The 21,127-nt window shown below is 41.8% G+C and overlaps 1 long non-coding RNA gene across 1 annotated transcript in view; it reads right to left on the reverse strand.

The window, feature by feature from the left end:
• Window positions 1–13,088: 13,088 nt before the first annotated feature.
• Window positions 13,089–21,127, reverse strand: part of LOC117367060 — an 89,449-nt gene continuing 81,410 nt past the window's right edge. Inside the window, exon 4 of the long non-coding RNA XR_004540685.1 lies at window positions 13,089–13,194. This is a non-coding gene — a long non-coding RNA (uncharacterized LOC117367060). The remainder of the gene's footprint in view (window positions 13,195–21,127) is intronic.

Raw genomic sequence — 21,127 nt, forward strand, 5'->3', positions numbered from 1 at the left:
ATTTCAACAAATAACGACATTGTAACTTTTCCCCCTCCTCCCTACTAATTCATGTCTGTCTAGATTTTAACAATTTTTAACTTAATTTAAGTTACTTTGACTTTTTTCATCAATTTTAATAATATTATTAGTAAACTGTTTGTTCTATGTCTAACCTGTCTAAATTGTATGTTAAACCACCGTCTGGTGTTTTTTTACTATGTACATCGCTTAGATATTGTGATAAGCGATTCATCAAATGCCAATAAACTTGAAACTTGAAACTTGATACTATTTGAGGCATTTGAATCCCCCGTAAAATCTCAGGCCAGGAAACTTGGGATTCTGCTAAACTCATCGCTTACTTTGATCCTGCAACTCGAAACAGCTCTTCAGCACTGTCTCTATCACCTATGAAATTTCTCTCCATTTATTGAGAAGCCTGAATTCACTGGTCCATGCTGTGATGTTGTCATGTCTTGACTATTGCAATGCCCTGTGCATTGGTCAAACCAAAAAGAGTTTGCACCAGCTCCAACTAAATCAGAATGCTACAACAAGCAACATTACCACATCACATCCTTCCTTCAGACAAGAAATGGGTTACCAGTGCCCTTACATTTGTATAACTCTGTCTTTGATTTTCAAAGCCCTCAGACAAAATGGGCCAGAGTTCCTAAAAAATAAGTTAGCACACTTTGAGGCCTCTATGGTCTTCGCAAGGGGCATCATTATCTGTACCCTCATCAAAATAAAAATCACACAAATGTAATATCATCAGTGAGACTTCTCAGGAACATCCCCTACACTTTGGAACTCTATAGAGGGGTTGCACTGGACTTTAGACTGCCCTCTGCTCAGTGGCGTAGTGAGGGTGTGAGGCGCACCCTCCTCACCCTCTTCCTTCCCCACCCCTCCTGCCGTGTGCACACTGCTTCCCTTTCCCTGTACCTCTGTAACGTTCCTGGCACAAGCAGCAACCCCCAAGCTGCTGTCACACCAGCATCGTCTCTTCCTCTGACATCACTTTCTAGGCATTAGTCCAGGAAGTGACACCAGAGGAACAGCCGATGCTGGCGCGATGGCAGCTTGGGGGTTGCTGCTCATGTTAAGAATGTTACAGAGATATAGGGAAGCGGTGCGCATATGCGGCAATGGGGGAGGGGGGGCAGGCAGGAAAGGAACGGGGGAGCAGAGAGGACAGGTTCCTGAGCCCTCACCAAGATGGCACCCAAGGCAGACTACCCTCTGCCAACCCTCCTTACTATTCTACTGCCTCTACTTCAGGAAGCAGGTAAAACCTAACTCTTCACCCGTCTTTAATATATGAGGCAATTGACTGCACACACTGTAACTTAGACTAGTTCCTTATTCTATTCAACAGTGCATGTAATTTGCTTTTAGTATAGACACCCATCTATTTATCTCAGTGACTTTGAGCTATATATCTCAACTTGTCCCTCCACTACCTATTAAGATTTCATTGTATTGTAAGAACAGTATTAGCATCATATCGTATATTATTTGAATGTTCTAATACATACTTATTATGGTATTTCATTTGTATTGTGCTGATATTCTATTGTATCTGTTATGTGAATGTCCTTGTATGCTGCTTTTTGCTATGTAGGCCCTGTTTTATGGAATTCATTGCCTATAAAGACATCTGAACTTTCTGGCTACAAGTATTACAGCTTTGAAAGGCAATTAAGACTTGGTTGTACCAAGCAACATTTGATTAAAGAGACTTGTGTTGAATGGCGGAGTGAGACTGTTAGGTAGATGATTGATGTATTAGGGAATATTTTACTCTTTTTGCTTGTTATATGTTTAATTGTGAACCGCTTTGATGCCCTTGGCAGATAGTGGTATATCAAAAAGAAAAAATATCAAATCAAGACTCTCTCTCAGGCCATCAGAGGTCCTCCTGTCTGTTGGGAGCAAAGACGATTTGCTGGAGATCAGATGATTGTCACTCTACATGGACTTAACTAAGGGGTCCTTTTACTAAGGTACGCTAGCCGTTTTAGCGCACGCGAAACGCTAATAGACTATAATGGATGCGTTAGCATTTAGCATGCGCTAATATTTACTGCATGCTAAAACAGCTTGCGCTCCTTAGTAAAAGGACTCCTAAGTTGTTGTTTTTTCTCGTTGATTAAAACTATATTTTATTTTGAGCTTATTATTATCTTTTATTTATTTATTTTTAAATTTATCTTACTTTTAAATTTACCATTATTTCTTAGGCACTTTAGTTATATTGTAATCACAATTTTGGGACAGTCTGGGAATCCCATATGCCTCTCCATTTTTTACTATTGGTTTTTGCACATTATTATTGTTAAAATTCTCTTCTTGTTGTTTTTACATTTTTGTAACCGCATCGTAAAGGCATTGTAAAGGCATTTTGCGGTATATAAATAAAATCTTATGTTATGTTATTATAGTATCCATACTCTGATAAAGAGATCATGCAAGTGAAGTTGGAACTGTACACATCAACCAGGGATATATCAAACAAGTGAATCTTTATTAAAATAACATTCTTTGAGATGTATTCACTGCATTTCGAGGACCCAACATGGTCCATGTTTCAGCTAAAAAACCTACATCAGGGGTATAATTGACATCCAGCAGGTGGCACCCTCGTAACATCAAAAAACAGCTTTAACAACAAGACCAGTACAATGAGGGGAGTCCTGTAGAGAAGGATTTAAAACAGAAACCAATTTTTAACAGACAAACAATTATATAAAGTTTAAAATGAAACCAGCCATAAAAACGCCATGCCAGAGATGACAACTAAAAATGCAACTGGAAATACTCTGATGACATTTATCATATTTCTATTATGATAGTTTTACAGTACTGTTAAGTGTTTATATTTCTGATAGGACTCTACCAAATATTTGTATTTGATTTGTCCTCAAACAGTGCCCCAAATACATTATTTGTATTCAGCTGAATAGTGATTTAAATTTGATTATGAATAATCTGGTGCTCAACTGTGTTAAATCCTATTGAAATATTTATTTGATCTCTTATTTCACATTGTTTCTTTTATTATTTGTTATGTTAAACCTCAGAACCCATTATTCTAAACTAAACTAAACTAAACTAAACCTTGGGTTTATATACCGCACCATTTCCACGAATGCGGAGCTCGGCACGGTTTACAGGAAGAAAGATGAGAGAGGAACTACAGTGGAGAGATTAAAGAGTTAGGTGTAAAGGGGGAAGGTGAGAGGCCTAAGAGGGGGGAAGTGTTACAGTTTTGAGAATAGCCAGGTTTTTAGGTGTTTGCGGAAGAGTTGGAGGGAGCTTGAGGTTCGGAGAGGGGAGGTGAGGTTATTCCAGATCTCAGTGATTCTAAAGGGGAGGGATGACCCAAGTTTGCCTACATGGGAAATACCTTTTATGGAAGGGAAGGATAATAAAATATGCTATTCAGTACAGGTCTAATTTCTGATACTGTATCATGCTGGTCGTGTTACAAGGATTCAGTTAGTCATTTACAATGTACATCATTGTAGTTATGCTTATATTTGATTAATTTACTAATGCTATGCTGTTAATAAAATTGTAAGTTCTATGTAAAATGGTACCTGCTGTACACCATCACGGATGAATCGCTTCATAAAGGTGATCAATAAATCCCAATCAATCAATCAATTTGAAAAATCCATGTCATAAACTTCTGTTACAAATTTGCATGCTTATCAATAATAATGATTTTGGGGTATGTTGTGTAAATTAAGTAGAAGAGAATTTGTGATAGGCTGTTTGCAGGTATTCTAATTTTCAATATGTTAATTACAAATCAAGAAAATAATTTCAACGTAAGAAGTAAATGACACAAATGTATATTGAACATGTTTAGTTATCACTTTGTTGGAATGCCTTCCATATCAATCTGTGTAACGTAAATAAAACATGCATATCTGCCTTACCGTAAGAGAATGCTATAATTTATTTTAAAAGAATAATGCATCCATCCATAGTCACAATATACATATAGAGGGGCATAATAATTTTTAAAAGTCTAAGGGCTCCTTTTACTAAGCTCTGCTAGCGGTTTTGGTGCACGCCACATGCTAACTCCTCCATAGGGGTTAACGCACACTAATCTTCAGTGCGTGCTAAAAATGCTAGTGTACCTTAGTGAAAGGGCCCTAAGTCCCATGTTGGCTTAAAGCCCTAGGCGCCCAAAGTAAGCAGCAGGGAAATGTCCATTCTCAAAAAAAAAAAAAGTCCAAAATTTGGATTTTATTTTTTAGAATGGCCTACCTGTATGTTCAGGAGTTTAGTCACCCAGACCGCCACTACGTCTACCTGTAAGCCCTATTCTAAGCAAACAAAGTCACAAAAAAAATCACCAAAGTCTAAAATGCTCAAAACAAGACCTTTTAGGCATAGGAGGGACCAGTCCTTTGCCTAAAAGCACGATTCTGTAACTGACATCTGTCATAAGCGCTGGTGAGAGAATCGTGGAACCGTCCCCCCACCCCTCTCACCCCCGCAATGATCATTGCACTTTAGTTTAGGATTGCCCAGTCCCTCCTGCCTGGCCATGACCCCCCCCCCCCCCCACCGGAATTTATCGTGGCAGGAGAGATGCCCAATCTCTCCTGCTGACACCCATAATCCAACCCCCGCAATCTTCTCCCACATGCAATCTCTCCTACCGACACCCACGATCACCCCCACATTCTTCTCCAGCAGGAGAAATGCCCAATCTCTCCTGCTTGCCAGTAGGAGAGATGTCCAGTCACTCCTGCCAACACCCCATCACCCCCCTGAAAGTTTCCCCCCCACACACACCAGGAGTCCCCCCCCCCCCCCCACCTGGTTTAGTTGGCCGGCCGGCTCCTGCTTGTGTCCGGACAGCAGGCCCACCTTCACTGGAATTTCAGATCTGCCCCTTCCCTGTGCATCTTGGGATGTACCAGGGATGCTGGATACAAACTATTTTTTGTTTATTTTTAAGATTATTGATTAAAGTCTTGGCATCTTGTACACCATTCCTGCAGTTTTCCTTTTTTTCATTGTTCGACATATCACTGCAGTTTTGTTGGACTTTTTATTTGTGTTCACCAGGTGCTTAAGGCCCCACTTGTAGGAGGGGCCTTAGGCACCTGGGCCAACCAGAATGTTATGCCCATCTCCTAGTGAATTCTGGGATGTACTGGAAGTGGCCTACGATTCTTATTGGCCAGATCCCCTAGGACCCTCTTATGGGAGAGGTCTTAGGCCCCTCCCCGGTGCATCCCATAATGCAGAAGGATGGGGAAGCTCTGCCATTTTGCACTGGCAGACCTGCTAGCAGGAGAGAGTGGGCATCCCTCTTAACAGCCATCAGATAAAGGTAAGGGGGTGTTCTGGAGGGCATGGCAGTGGTATCTTGGGGGTATCAGGGAGTTGTCCGGGTGGAGTCGGGGAATGTCAGGGGGATCTTGGGGGTATTAGGGTGGAGTCAGGGAGTGTCAGGAGGATGTTGGGGTGTCAGAGTTATCCGGATGAAGTCAGAGCATGTCAGGTGGATATTGGGGTGTCTGGAAGTGTCTGGGGTGGAATCACAGTGTGTCAGGGTGGAGTCGGGGAGTGTTTGGTGGAGTTTGGTGGATGATGGAGCCAGCAGCAGTAGGGAGTGGGTATCCTTCCTACCGGGGGATTTCTCGGGGGGGGGGAGGGGAGGGCAGGTGGCGGCAGGAGGGAGTGGGTAGGCCTCCTGCCGGGGGATGCCTTGGTGGTGGCAGGAAGGAATGAGCATAAGAACATAAGAACATAAGAACTGCCATCTCCGGATCAGACCCATGATCCATCGAGTCCGGCGATCCGCACACGCGGAGGCCCAGTCAGGTATACACCTGATGTAGTTTTAGTCACCCATATCCCTCTATGCCTCTCGTAAGGAGATGTGCATCCAATTTGCCTCTGAATCCTAGCACAGTGGATTCCTTAATAACCTCCTTTGGGAGAGCATTCCAGGCGTCTACCACTCGCTGCGTGAAGCAGAACTTCCTGACATTTGTCCTGGACTTGTCCCCTCTTAGCTTCAAACCATGTCCTCTTGTCCGTGTCACGTTGGACAATGTAAATAATTTATTTTCCTGCTCTGTTTTATCGATGCCTTTCAGTATTTTGAAAGTCTCGATCATGTCCCCTCGCAGCCTCCTCTTCTCAAGGGAGAACAGTCCCAGTTTCTTGAGTCGTTCCTCATATTCCAAGTTCTCCATACCTCTTATTAGCTTCGTTGCTCGTCTCTGCACCCTCTCCAGCAGTTTTATATCCTTCTTTAGGTTGGGAGACCAATGTTGGACACAGTATTCCAAGTGTGGTCTGACCATTGCTCTATACAGCGGCATTATGACTTTTTTCGATCTACTCGTGATTCCTTTCTTTATCATGCCTAACATTCTGTTTGCTTTCTTTGCCGCTGCCGCACATTGTGCCGATGGCTTCAGGGTCCTATCTATCAGTACACCCAGGTCCTTTTCTTGTTCGCTCTTACCCAGAGTTGCGCCTGACATTCTATACTCGTGTTCCTTATTCTTACTACCTAAATGCATTACTTCACGTTGAACTTCATCTGCCATTGCTCTGCCCATTTCTCTAACTGATACAAGTCGCTCTGGAGTTTCTCGCTATCCTCCTGCGATCTGATTGCCCGGCATAGCTTTGTGTCATCTGCAAACTTAATGATCTCACTGGATATTCCGTCTTCCAGGTCATTGATATAAATATTAAATAGGATCGGCCCAAGTACCAAGCCCTGGGGCACACAACTAGTCACTTTCTCCCATCTGAGAACTTCCCATTTATGCCCACTCTCTGCTTTCTGTTTTCCAGCCTTTGTATATCTCCCTCTATTCCATGGCTTTGTAGTTTCCTGAGAAGTCTTTCATGTGGAACTTTGTCGAATGCTTTCTGGAAGTCCAAATATATTATGTCCACCGGCATTCCACTATCAATTTGCTTGTTCACGGTCTCAAAAAATTGAAGTAAATTCGTTAAACATGATTTCCCTTTCCTGAACCCATGTTGACTGGGTTTCAGCAAGTCGTGTGTATCTAAGTGCCGGACTATGCTATCCTTGATCAGTGCTTCAACCATCTTTCCAGGGACAGAAGTAAGGCTCACAGGTCTGTAGTTGCCCGGTTCACCTCTCAATCCTTTTTTGAAAATTGGCGTGACGTTCGCTATCTTCCAGTCATCTGGTATCTGTCCAGTTCTGATTGTCAGATTGGCAAGTTTTTGCAATAACTCTCCGATTTCAACCTTCAATTCCTTTAAGACTCTCAGGTGAATTCCATCCGGTCCAGGGGATTTGTCACTTTTAAGTTTGTCGATCTGGTAGTATATCTGGTCCAACTCCACTTCAACTGTGGTGAGGCTGTCTTCTATTACTCCACTAAACACTTTCACTGCTTCTGGTATTTTTGTGGTATCCTCCTCCGTAAAGACGGACGCAAAGAAGGAATTTAGTTTGTCTGCAATTTGTTTATCTTCCTTGATGTACCCTTTTCTTCCCTGGTCGTCCAGGGGTCCCACCGCCTCTTTTACGGGTTTTTTCCCTTTCACGTATCTAAAGAAGGGCTTGAAGTTTTTGGCCTCTTGCGCTATTTTTTCCTCATAGTCCTTTTTGGCATCCCTCACCGCCTTGTGACATTTCTTCTGATCATCTTTATGCTTTTTCCATGCTTCGGTTGTTTTCATGTGTTTCCATTTTTTTGAAAGAGTCCTTCTTTTCTTTTATGGCTTCCCTCATCTGTCTGGTAAGCCATGCCGGTTCTCCCTTACCTTTTGTTCTCCCTTCTTTGGAGATCCTCAGAATGTGGAGATTTTGTTCTTCTGTGATAGTATTTTTCAGTAGGGACCATGCCTGGTCTACCGTTTCAAGTTTGTCCACCTTTTTCTTGAGTCGTTGTTTCACCATGGCTCTCATGCGATCGTATTTGCCCTTTTTAAAGTTTAAGGTTTTGGCACGTTTTCTATTCCCGATGTCAAGCTTAAAGTTGATCACATTGTGATCGCTCGTCCCCAGCGGTACCGTAACTTCTACTTCTTTTGGCGGTCCCGTGAGGCCATTTAATACCAAGTCCAGGGTGGCATTGCCTCTTGTCGGCTCTTTTACCATTTGTTCCAGGAAGCAATCCCCTAGCGCCTCCAGGAACTTGGCCTCCTTGCCGCAGTTGGAGGTTCCTAGTTTCCAGTCTATCCTAGGGAAATTGAAGTCTCCCAATATTATTACATTGCCCATCTTGCATTCTTGTTTGATTTCCTCTATCATTTCTGAGTCAGTTTCCTCCGCCTGTCCTGGGGGACGATAGTAAAGGCCAATTTTTGTGTCTGCGCTGTTTTGGCCAGGAATCTTGATCCAGAGGGACTCTAGCTTCTCTTTCGTTTCTGTCGTAGCCACTTCAACAGATTCTACTCCTTCCTGAACATATAGGGCAATACCTACACCTTTCTGCCCTACTCGATCTCTTCTATATAGTTTGTATCCCTGTAGTACTGTGTCCCATTTGTTTTCTTCATTCCACCATGTTTCTGTTATGCCAATGATTTCCAACTTATCATGTCTTGCTATTGTCTCTAGTTCCCCCATTTTGTTTCCTAGACTTCTAGCATTCGTATACATACATTTGAGTTCTCTTCGTGTTACCTTTTTGGCCTTTCTACTCTTTGCTGTCCCTACTGTTTCTTTCACGGTATCCTTAACCGCTCCAGTGTTGTCTCCCTTGTTTGCTGTGCGGTCATCCCCTCCTGTGTCTGAGTTGTCCCTTCCTGCCTTGTCTTCCTTATTTGCTGTGAGGTCGTCCCCTCCTGTGTATGAGTAGTAGCCCATGGTTCCTTCTTCGGGGCATCCTGTCGTCCGTGCCATCGACTGGTGGTCGACTGTCGTCTTTCCCCTATTTATTAGTTTAAAGCCTTCTCGATGGCCTTCTTCATGTTGCCTGCCAATACTCTTGCTCCTTCCTTGTTGAGGTGTAGTCCATCCTTTCTGTAGTACTTGCTTTTTCCCCAGAACGCCGTCCAGTTGCGCACGAAGTCAAAGCCTTCTTCTTCGCACCATCGTCTCATCCAGGCGTTAATAGCTTGCAATTCCCCTTGTCTCTTTCCATCCGCTCTTGGTACTGGGAGGATCTCGGAGAAGGCCACCTTCACCTCCCTGATCTTCAGCTGTCTTCCAAGTGAGCGGAGCTGGCCCTTCATCTCTTCCCTGTCATACTTCCGTCCGCTCACATCATTTGTTCCCACGTGGATGAGCACAGCAGTATCCTCTCCCCCTGTGCTGTCTATGATCCTGGAGATCCTGTTGGCCACATCCTTCACTCTTGCTCCAGGCAGACAGGTGACAATTCTGTCCTCTCTTCCTCCTGCGGTGTGGCTGTCCACGTGACGTATAATGGAGTCACCTACGATGATCCCCATCTTCTTTATTCGGGGGTTTCTTGGGGGTCGTAAGTCCACGTCTATGGTATAGGGCCAGTCTTCTTCCTCCAGTACTACTCTTGAAATTGTTTTCGGCTTTTCAGATGGGGGGACATCTTCCTGTGTTCTCTCTCTTCCTCCTGGTGTGCGGATGTCTCCTACCTCATCTTCGTTTTTTTCTGTGTTTGCATGGGTGTCTTCTCTCCTCTCTTCCAGGCCTTCTTTCTGGGTATCCTGGGTACAGATTTCCAGCCCTGGGATCTCTACGTGTTGCTGGTGGGCTTCCTCGATGAATCTTTCTAGTTCCACAATCCCTTTGCTGGTATCGGGCTCCCCTAGCAACTTCTCCTGCATGCAGTTTTCCTCCTTCCTGGCAAGGAGTTCTTCGAGTTCCATCACAGTTCCCTCCAGCAGCCGAACTTGCAGTTTCAGGCTGTCCAGCTCCTTGCATCGGCTGCATCCCTTCTTCCATGGACTGTGTTGGGAGGGTTCGCCTTTGTAGCAGGAGGAATGTGCACTCCTCTTGCCGTGGAAATTCGAGAGGGGGGGCTTTGAGGATTCCAGCAGAAGGGAGTGTGAATCCCTCCTGCCAGCTAACTTCACAGGAATTGGGTTCCCTTCTGTGGCCGCTAAACTGATCATGGCAGGAGATTCCCTTGTCATGATTAGCTCAGCAGCAGTGAGATTCTCTAACTGGCGCATGTGACATGGACGCCGGTTAGAGAATCGGGGTGGTTAGGTGGGTTTAGGCATGTGTCTGTCAGGATAGATGCGATTCTATGTAGGACGCCCATGTGTGATTCTCAAAAGCCACTTAGGCAGCTGCTGAGACCAGGCGTCCTATACAGAATCATGCCCTAGGTGCCTAACATTAGAGGGCAAATTCTATAAGAAGCGCCCAAAAGTTAGGCGCCGATATAGGCACTGTTCAGCGTGATTCAAGTACAATTGGGTGCTGTTTAGTAAATCACGCTGAGCGGCACCTATTTTAGAGGCACCCATTAAATAGGCCAGCTCTAGGCACAACTAAAAGTTAGGCGCCCATGTGAGCGCTTAAGCATGCTTAAGAGCAGTGATTCTGTAAGAAGGCACCTAACATGTGGCCACTCCCACGTCTAACATGCATAGCGCCTATTTTTTTGAAGGCCGCCTAAATTTTTAGAGGCGCATTCTTACAGATTTGCGCTTTCTTGATAGACGCCTATGTTTCAATCAGTGATGATTAAAAAGCTCAATTAAGCTTGTTATTCAATTTAGATAGGCGCCTATCTAGGTAGGCACTTCCAAAATAGGTGCCTAACTTTAGGAAACTGGTTACAGAATTTGGGCTTAGGTGCCTACCTTTTTTAGGTGCCCATTACAAAATCTGGCCCAAAGTGATTATATCAAAGCTTTATACATATAGGATGCAGAGTGCCCCGTGATCTTGAAAAGTTGTACCATAGGAATCAAGGAAGGACTTGTAGAAATAACAGTGAAAAGGTCTGTAAGAGCTCAAATACTAGTTTGGAGTTGAAGGCATTGGTAAGACGTGTGATCGAGCAGATGCAAGAGAGTTTGTAACTCTTGAAAGGACTTCAAGCCAGATGAGGCTGAGATGTGTTGAAGATATAATATATTAAGAAGATGTTTAAATATGGCTGCAGAGAAAAGTGAGCCTAGTTCTTTCTGTGCTTTGAGCTGTTTGGTGCAAACTCTTTGTAAGGGTGAAGAATTTTGTGCTAGGCAAAAACTGCTGATGGAGAATTAATGTTGCAGCCCTTGATAAAGCTGGAGGCGAAACAGGGCCGCTGTTGGGCATTTTTGTGAATGCGAGATGAAGAATGCAGCAGGACTTTGCTGTTTTTCAACCGTTATGAATGATGTGGGATTGTATCTATGAAAACGACTGCAATAGAGTTGTGTACTTAAAGTGGAGGGTTTTTTATATCCATGACTGGAAAAGTTCCTTTATAAAAAATATATATTCAGTCTCATGGAATTGGGACTTCTTGGAGCAAGATATCTGAGGTCTTTTTCTCCACTATTTGAAACTTGTGCAGTCTCTATTTGATATAATTGCTAATGTGCTTAGCCTTTTTTTTCTGGTTATACTCTATATTTTTTTTAGGCTTTGGTAGTAAGATTATATAGTTTATTCCTCTTTATAACCTTAGTTTGAAGAGATAATATACCATATGTCATCCATTTCTGCCCATACAGTGGGAATCCATTTATCCAAATTAGTAGATTAAACCATAAAGACTGAGCAGAAGAAGATAGCCAGAGTGCAGCAGTAATGCTATCCACAGTAGATAAAACAGATAATAGCAAAATGTATAATTGGATGCAATTTGAGTTCAGCTGGAAGGGTACACCAAATCAGTGAAGGTAATTGTAATGGAGAGGAAAGGTTGATTTCAATCTCTAGCCATCGTGGATGAAATTGAGAAGAGTAATATCCAAACCACAGAACAGCTGGCTGGAAAATAAAAGTAAAGTGATAAAGGTAAATATCTGGGAACTGAACTCCTTCATTTTTGCTAGGAGCTTTCAATTTTTTCAGTGTTTATTGGGGCTTGCCAAGCCATAGGAAATAGCTCATTCTCTCTTCTAGTTATTCATAGGGGCCATACATGGGAACATCATCAAAATATAGTTAACCATTGCAAAAAGCATCATTTTAATTACCTACATTCTGTTCCACCAAGAGAGTTGGAGAGGGGATCACTGTTAAGTTAACAAGTCAATTTTCTCAGAGAGTTTTTCTCAATTCTTGACAAGAGTTGTATCCAAATCTGTATAAAATTGTACATCAAGGTATTTCACACCTTTTGAACCCCACTGCAAATTGGCAGCTTCAATGAGATTTCTGAACATTGAAAGGAAGAACAATGGATTTTTTTCCAGCTGACCTTGACCTAATTGCACTAAAGATATAGACTGGATCACTGTTGGCAAATTCTATGGTAGATTCTCCAGCAGCAATCGATGCGCTATCAAGTTTGCACGCAAATGATCTGCACAAATTGGTTTAGACTCCTCCCCATCATTGGTGGGGGGGGGGTGCTTTTTTTCTTTTTCTTTTTTCTCATGGGGCAGATATTTTGCATGTGTAACACATGCAAAATATCTGTGCCATTGAAAAAAAAAAAAAAGCCAGGCTGACCTATTGGTAACATAATTACCACTAAGTTATTAGAAAAACCAAGCCTCAAAAACATCCAACCCATGTACAAACTTTTATAGAAAAAAATGGGTTACTCAGATGATCACAATAATCCTTTATAAATGTTTGTCCTACGTTTGGTGTCATTATAACTCACTGAATATAGACTTATTCCTCAACACAATCATTCTAAAATCTTCTTCTAACAAAACTAATCACAATTTCTTTTTTCTTTTATAGTATCTAAACTCTAAACTGATGGGCATATCATAATGCAGATGTCAGATCTTAGGACCTCATATGATTTATACCATTCCGCATCCTGTATTTGTATTTCATAATCATTTATGCCCACCACCTCCTACCAATCCCTTACATGTTTTACTTGTGATTCAATGCCTAAATTCTTAACTTATGTATATCAAAAAATTAGCCAATAAAAATGCTTTGCACATATTTTGTGATATACTGTGACTAAAAAGTCTTATACCATGAAAAGCAACACTTATCTTAGTGGATCTTACCATGCACAATGTTGATATGCAGTACAGACTCCCGATGCCCTTTATTTTACACGTTTCAATCCCAAATAGATCTTCCTCGGGGGATTTAACATGTGCGCTGCCTTTCTAAAAAGAAAATATTTATCATGAATACCCAAAGCAGTAAAAAACCCACCCAAAATTATTACATAAACACAAACTCAAATGATTGTATGCATAGTATTATCGCCATATATGAAGATTCTCCCTAGTCCTACTAGATTATCATGTCTATCAGCTCCGCTATCAAGAACACCAACCTAACCATTTAATTCATAATACCAACCGAATCATTCAATTCATAATGTCAAACTAATTCTGATCATTCATAATTTATTATTTTTTATTATTAAATGGCCCCCAAACATCTGATTAGTTTTGTTAGAAGAAGATTTTAGAATGATGGTGTTGAGGAATGAGTCTATATTCAATGAGTTATAATGACAGCAAACGTTTGACAAACATTTAAAAAGGATTATTGTGATCATCTGAGCAACCCATTTTTTCTATAAAGGAAACATAGTTACTGACAGGTCTAAACCAGTGGTTCCCAACCCTGTGTGGGTGGTAGGTACTTAAGTCAATAGGTATGATTCTCTAAACAGTAGGTGCCTATCCATAGGCACCTATCACCAAGTAGACATGATTATGGGTGGATCAGGGCATTTTTGAAAGTTAGGCATCTCTAGGCAACTGTAAGTACCTACGTTAGGCGCCTCTATTTAGGCCAAGAAAACCCTGGCCTAAAAAGGGATGCCTAAAGTTAAGGACTCCTACATTTTGTAAGGATCCTATTCGATTTTTTATAAAAGGATCCTTGGAAATAAACCGGCAACATACTCATTTGGTAGCAAACAGGCAAAATCATAATTTTAATGGTTTGGACTCTCCCCCACCAAGAAAGATGTAATGGGTTCCAATGCTCACACATTTCTTTGACTTTCAATAATAAGGATTTTTCATTTACTGCCATTGTGTCTTCCAATGTTCTCTGAATCATGATACCCAAATATTTTATACCCTCTTCCTTCCAAAGGAATAGGAATGGATCAAATAAGCCTTTTACACAATGCACATTTAACAAAAGAAATTCTGATTTGCACAAATTTATTTTGAAACCCGAAAATTTGCCAAATCGATCAATCAATTCCAGTAAATGCGGGATGGTAGACTCAAGATTCTTCAAATGAAGCAAAATATCATCTGCATAGGCCGAAACCTAATAATCCCAACCTGCATATGGAATTCCCTGTATCTCCCTTGCCTGCTGAATGGCCAGCAACAAGGGTTCCAAAACAATATCAAAAAGCAAAGAAATACGCTCTGAGAATATATTATTAATATATAATCTGGCAGAAGGGGAGCTATAGAAAGTTCGAATCATTTGAATAAATCCAGATCCTATTCCAAACCAATCCATTGCTTGACACATGAAAGTCCATTCTACATGATCAAAGGCCTTCTCTGCATCCAAAGAAACAGAGAAGGCTGGATCATCCATTGTTTTTGCTAAATTTAGCATATGAAATGCCAATCTGGTATTATTTGAAGAATGTCTTTGAGCAACGAAACCCGTTTGGTGCATGCCGATCATATAAGGGAGAACCTTGGCTAATCGTAGAGCCAATAACACATCTAAGTGTCTACAAATGCAGGCTTCATTAACATAATCAATTTGGACATGAGAGGCATGGGCAGGTTAGGAGCACTCTAAATATTTGAGTGCATTGTTTTAGAATATTAGGGTTATGTGCCAACTTGTGCACTAGAATTTATGCCTGGCTCAGCAGTGTCTCCATCTTCACTTAGGGCTCCCAGACCCACTTTGAAAAATCCCCAAGGGTCTGGGCAGAAGCAATACCCAATTGTTCTTGTCCTTACTGGCACTGAGTTCAAAATGGTACAGGCAACCCCTAGCAATAGCCTCATAGTACAACCACTAGGGGCCAAGCTGCAATTTAAAGGCAAAAGTCCATATTCTTGATTAATTAGGTGTTTTGCATCCATGTGTTATGGAAATATAATTTGCATAGTGCATTTTGGCATGCTTTTAGGGGCAAATAGCATATGTTATAGCCATAATGCAGCTTGAAACTACCCCTATAAATTGCAAGTAAAATATTTCAGTGAGCCAGGTAAGATCTGGTATTGGATTAAGTGTATGAATTTATATGCTCATTTATCCAAAAGGAAAGAAAACTGTAGTAGTAGACAATCAGACAGGCTAAATGGGCTTGATTCTATAAAGTCTGCCTAAAGTTAGGCACCAGTGTTGGCACATATTCTATAAAACTTAGGCAGCCATTAAAGAATAATGCTCAGTGTCCTTATAATTAGGCATCCCCAATTTATGCCAGGATTTTCTATGTCTAAGGTTAGGCACCAATACTGGAACCCAAGAGCACCTGATTCACAAAGTCATGCCTAACTCAAAAACACACCCATGATTCACTCCCTAATCACACCTACTTTTAGTGTAGGCACTTTGAGCTAGGCGCCTACTTTTTATAGAATCAAGGTTTTTGAGTTAGGCACCTAACTTTCAAATAAGTCCAATTAAAGCTGATTGTGAGATGTTGAGTGTCAATATCAAAACTGATTCAGCCTATTGCTCAACTTTAGGTGGACTTTATAGAATCAGGACATAAGCATTTTTCTATAAGTAGTGCTCTGAGTTGGCCACCATTTACAGAATAGCATATAGCGCTCATCCTCACCTAACTTTTAGGAACAAGGATTTACACCAACTGAAACCTGTTGTAAATGCATACAAATTCTTGGAATGTCCATGACCCGCCCATGCCTTTCCAATAGCCACGCCCACTTTTTGGATCCATTCACAAGAATTTACATGCACATCTTTATGGAATAACGCCTAGCAAGATGCATGTACAAACTGTAATTATTGCCAATTAGTGCCAATAATCGGTTAGCACCCAATTGTCAGCATTAATTGACTTGTTACTCAATTAAATTGTGGAAAAAATGCAACAGGGAAAAATGCATATTTTACTGGGAATGCAATAAAACAATTTAATTTTTTCCATGAAGCATTTATTATTAAGAACATCACACTATGGGCTCCTTTTATGAAGGTGCACTAAGTATTTTAGCGCATGCACTGGATTAGCACATGCTAGCCAAAAATCTACTGCCTGCTCAAAAGGAGGTAGTAGCAGCTAGCGCACACGCTATTCCACGTGTTAAGGCCCTAGCGTGGCTTTGTAAAAGGAGCCCTATATCATATAAGGCATTTATAAGAGTGGGCTGACTTTGAAATTTATTTTCTAGTGCTATTCCATAATATTCATATGTCATTCTTTATACTTTTTTATTCTTACAAACATAGTTGGTTTTTCCCAACGAAATGAAACATTATAGCCTTATGATCCAGTGACATATCATTGAACATAATAAAAGCAATGCTTAAAACTGCCTGATTTTTTTTTTCCAGAAATCAATATTATATCTATAAAGTAATTGCTCATAAATTTTAAAGTTGCTCATGGAGGTTGAATGGTAGTTATAATTTTAGAATGACTGACGGACACATTAAGGTTGTCAGGTCCAGGAGAAAAAACAAGTTCTACTTTATACTAGCTTTAGGCAAAGCAACTCGGCGACAAAGAAAGCCTATATTTCCAGTTCTTTAAATGCGTGCTTTTGGAGCCAAAAAAAAGGAGGGCATTTTATTCCTCATGTAAAAAGAATATTTAAATTCTTGTGTTACCTTCAAAGCAATTCTCTCCACTTCCAGGTACCATCTGACACATCAAAATATGTGTGCCATTGGAAAAAAAAAAACCAAAAGAAAAAAACAAAACACAGGTTGACCTGTCGGTACTGACAGGTCTAGAGCAATCGGATTTTAGTTTCGGTAAAACCCGATGCTAAAGAGCCTAGTGATGTTTTTGCATCAGTTGCTTGGCTATTTTGCAAGGGGTTTTACTAATTTGCATGGGTAAGATCAGAAAACACACGGTGAGCAGTTTTGTGCATCGGGGAATCCGATCCGATCCATCGCTAAACTGGTCAAACTGCTTTTGTAGACGGTTGGCGGACTGAATATTGCCACTAAGCTTTGCCCCTAACATAGTTTAGTAGGAAAGTGTGGCATAGTGGTTAGAGCTACAGCCTCAGCACCCCGAGGTTGTGGGTTCAAACTTTGCAGTGCTCCTTGTGACCCTGAGCAAGTTACTTAATCCTCCACTAGCCCAGGTACATTAGATAGATTGTGAGCCCACCGGGACAGATAGGGAAAATGCTTGAAGTACATGTACATAAACTGCTTTGAGCATAGTTGTAAAACTGCAAAAAGGCAGTATACAAGTCCCAATCTCTTTCCCTTTAGGCTGCCTAACATTATTTACAGCATTAACCAAGCCCACAGTGGCATTAGATGGCCTAAAGCACCTAAGGTGGCATGATTTTTTAGGTGCTGTTACGTGCCTTGAAACTCAGTTAAAAATATTGTTTAAATGGCATATTTTACTGAGCATGGGCACCTAAAATATCGGTGAAGGTTAGAGAATCTATTGCCTTAAAATATTTTCTCTCCTATTACCGTATTTTCTCGCATATAACGCGCACGTTATACGTGATTTTTACAAACCGCGCATACCCTTGCGCGTTATACGCGTGAACGCGTTGTACAAAATTTTTTTTACATAGTTCCCCCCCCCCGACGCCCGATTCATTACCTGGAAGGAGCGCTCGCACTCCCACCCCGAAGGACCGCTCGCATCCCCACCCGAAGGACCGCTCGCACCCCCATAGCCTCCCCCCCTCCCCCATGGAGAAGCTATCTACCTTGTTTCCGGATGCCAGCCCAGCTGCTTCCTCTGCCGGCGGTCCTGCCCCTTCTCAGAGCCCTGTGCTGCGCTGCTTCCTCTTCAGGCGGTCCCGCCCTTTCTCTGACATCAGAGAAAGGGCGGGACCGCCGGAAGAAAAAGCAGCGCAGCAGGGCTCAGAGAAGAGGTGGGACCGCCGGCAGAGGAAACAGCTGGGCTCGCTGGCATCCGGAAACAAGGTAGACAGCTTCTCCATGGGGGAGGGGGGAAGGCTGTGGGGGTGCGAGCGGTCCTTCGGGTGGGGGTGCGAGCGGTCCTTCGGGGTGGGAGTGCGAGCGCTCCTTCGGGGTGGGGGTGCGAGCGCTCCTTCAGGGTGGGGGTGCGGGTGCGTGCGAGCGGTCCTTCGGGGGGTGAATCGGATGTCAGGGGGGGCATCAGGTTTTCAGGGTAGGGACAGGACTTTAAGGGGGAAAGGAGAGTCGGGGCGGGCGAAAAGAGAGTCGTGGTCTCCAGAGGAGAGTCGGGGCGGGCGAAAGGAGAGTCGGGCAGCATGTGCGGTCAATGGGTGTGCGCGGTATATAAAAATTTCTGTACATAAATTTGTGTTTTTCGCACGCTATACCCGTGTGCGCATTTTACACGGGTGCGCGTTATCTACATGAAAATAAGGTAAATTTATTTTACTTTTATTAGCAATATGCATTTTTTGTGTATTCTATTGATTTTATTTTTACTAGTTTATCTATTGGTTTAAAAACACTTATAGAACCTGGAGCACCCATGTATCCTGAATCTGAATCTTAGGGCTCCTTTTACTAAGCCGCTTTAGGGCTTTAACGTGCGGAATAGCGCATTCTACATTGCTGCGCACACTAGACCTTAACGCCAGCATTGAGCTGGCGTTAGTTCTAGAGGTGTAGCACGCAGTAATTTCCTGCATGCACTAAAAATGCTAGCACACCTTTAGTAAAAGGAGCCCTTAATCTTACAGAGAGAATACCAGCTATTCCCTGCAAAGAATAAATCCTTCCTTTAAGGAAAAAGAAAATTAGTGCTATGATGACACCATTACAACGTAACCGCAGCCACTACTGATCACGCACACAAAAACAAAACAAAAGACCTTATGTGGTCTAAATTCTCATGTACTGCAACATCTTTTAATTATTCTTATACTGGCCCAGTTAAAACATTACAGTTTAGAAAATTCCCATTCTCTCCAGGATAAATGCAGCAACTAGAATTCTACATCCAAAATCACATGAATGCATAACCTATTATACACGATGTACAAAATAGTCAAAAGCTAAAGCAATTGACAGGCCAGCAGGGCTGAAATAATCAAGTTAAATGGACTGTTAAATGAAAAACACAATTAAATGGAGACAAGCGCGAGGTCATGTACTCAGTGGGAAAAAAAAGCTAAACAAGCAATTTATAAAGCAGAAGTTTTAAAACCATGGTGTTCAGGGAAGAAATACAGTACGCATTCAGATAGACAAATCAGGAACGATATAATGAAGCAGACACAGGCAAAAGCATTAAAGGCCTTAAGTAAACTGACAAGAGTTGTTTGCAAACAAGAACAAATTTAACTGAAATACACAAATTAGCAGTTCCAACATTCAATATATATGTTATCTGTTGAAGACTGTATATTCTACAGTCTCTCCTACAAAATTAGGGCTGCTGAATTTCAGGCATATCAGAGACACTGGCACATCATCACCTCTCACTTCACAAACTTACCAAAGTAAGCCAGCCAAGAAATGTATTACCCCCCTTTTTTACAAAACCATAAAAGTAGGTTTTAGCGCAGGCCAGCGCGCTGAATGCTCTGCGCTGCTCCCAATGCTCATAGGAACTCTATGAGCATCAGGACTAGTGCATTTAGTGCACCACTTATGCAGTTTTGTAAAAAGAGAGGGGGGGGGGTGTAATTGACAAAAACAGTTGCAGCTTTTATCAACTTTATTCCTTTCTTGAACTTTTTGGTGTCCTTTTCTAGTTTTAATTCCTTCGGAAGGGAGTTCTACAACATTGGGTCCACCACTGAGAACATTCTTTTCCTGCCGCTTTTGTATTTGATGTCTCTGAAGGAGGGTATTCTCAGTAGATATTCTTGACTGGAAACAGACTGTTATTCATCCCACACCTTTTGGTTTCCTTCATGTGGGTGCCTTTGACCCCACCCACCCCTTTTAGCTTGCCAAAAGAACTAGCATAACACAGTTCAAAATAAATTTAGACAAGTTCACGGAGGAAAAGTGCATAAAAAATTGTGTGTCACATACTGTAGATTTGGAAACGCTAATAAATATTACTGGAGAGGAGTTATGAGAAACAGATCTGCTTATTTGGATCTCCTGGGTATTTGTTGGAGCCACTGCTGGCTTGATGGAATTTCATCTGACTCAGCATGGCTATTCTTATACAGTCAAACCTTGGTTTGCGAGCATAATTCATTCCAGAAGCATGCTTGTAATCCAAAGCACTCGTATATCAAAGCGAATTTCCCCATAGGAAATAATGGAAACTCAGACGATTTGTTCCACAACCCAAACACTTTAATACAAAATACTATACGTACAGTGGTACCTCGGAATCCGAACACCCCAGAACTCGAACGTTTTGGAATCTGAACTTTTTTTGTAGTAAAATTTGCCCCAGAATCCGAACTCTGCTTTGGAATCCGAATACCCTGCACATTGTATATGTATGTTTGTGCCCCAGAACCGAACTCTGCTTTGGAATCCGAACACCCTGCACATTGTATGTGTGTGTTTCTGCCCCTAAAATCCAGTGTATTTACTGTTACAATTTGAGTTTGTGGGACCCAGGAATGGATTAATCCAGTTTCCATTATTTTCAATGGGAAAAATTGTCTTGGAATTCGAACGTTTTGGAACTCAAATGGGGTTCTGGAATGGATTAAGTTCGGATTCCAAGGCATCACTGTACTTGTATTGCAAGATCTCGCTCATTTAGAACAGTCACTACACTCCCACAGCGTCAGAGAGAGAACCACCATTGGTTCATTTGTGATGATGTGACATGAGTATACCATATGTACTCGTATTGCAAGACTTTGCTTGTTTAAAACAGTCACTACATTCCCACAGCATCAGAGATAGACGAACCATCGGCTCAGTTGTAATGTGTATATACTGTATGTACTTGTATTGCAAGACATTGCTTGTATATTAAGTTAAAATTTAATAAAATGTTTT

This window comes from Geotrypetes seraphini, chromosome 9, assembly GCF_902459505.1.
Source record: "Geotrypetes seraphini chromosome 9, aGeoSer1.1, whole genome shotgun sequence".
Classification (NCBI taxonomy): Eukaryota; Metazoa; Chordata; class Amphibia; order Gymnophiona; family Dermophiidae; genus Geotrypetes; species Geotrypetes seraphini.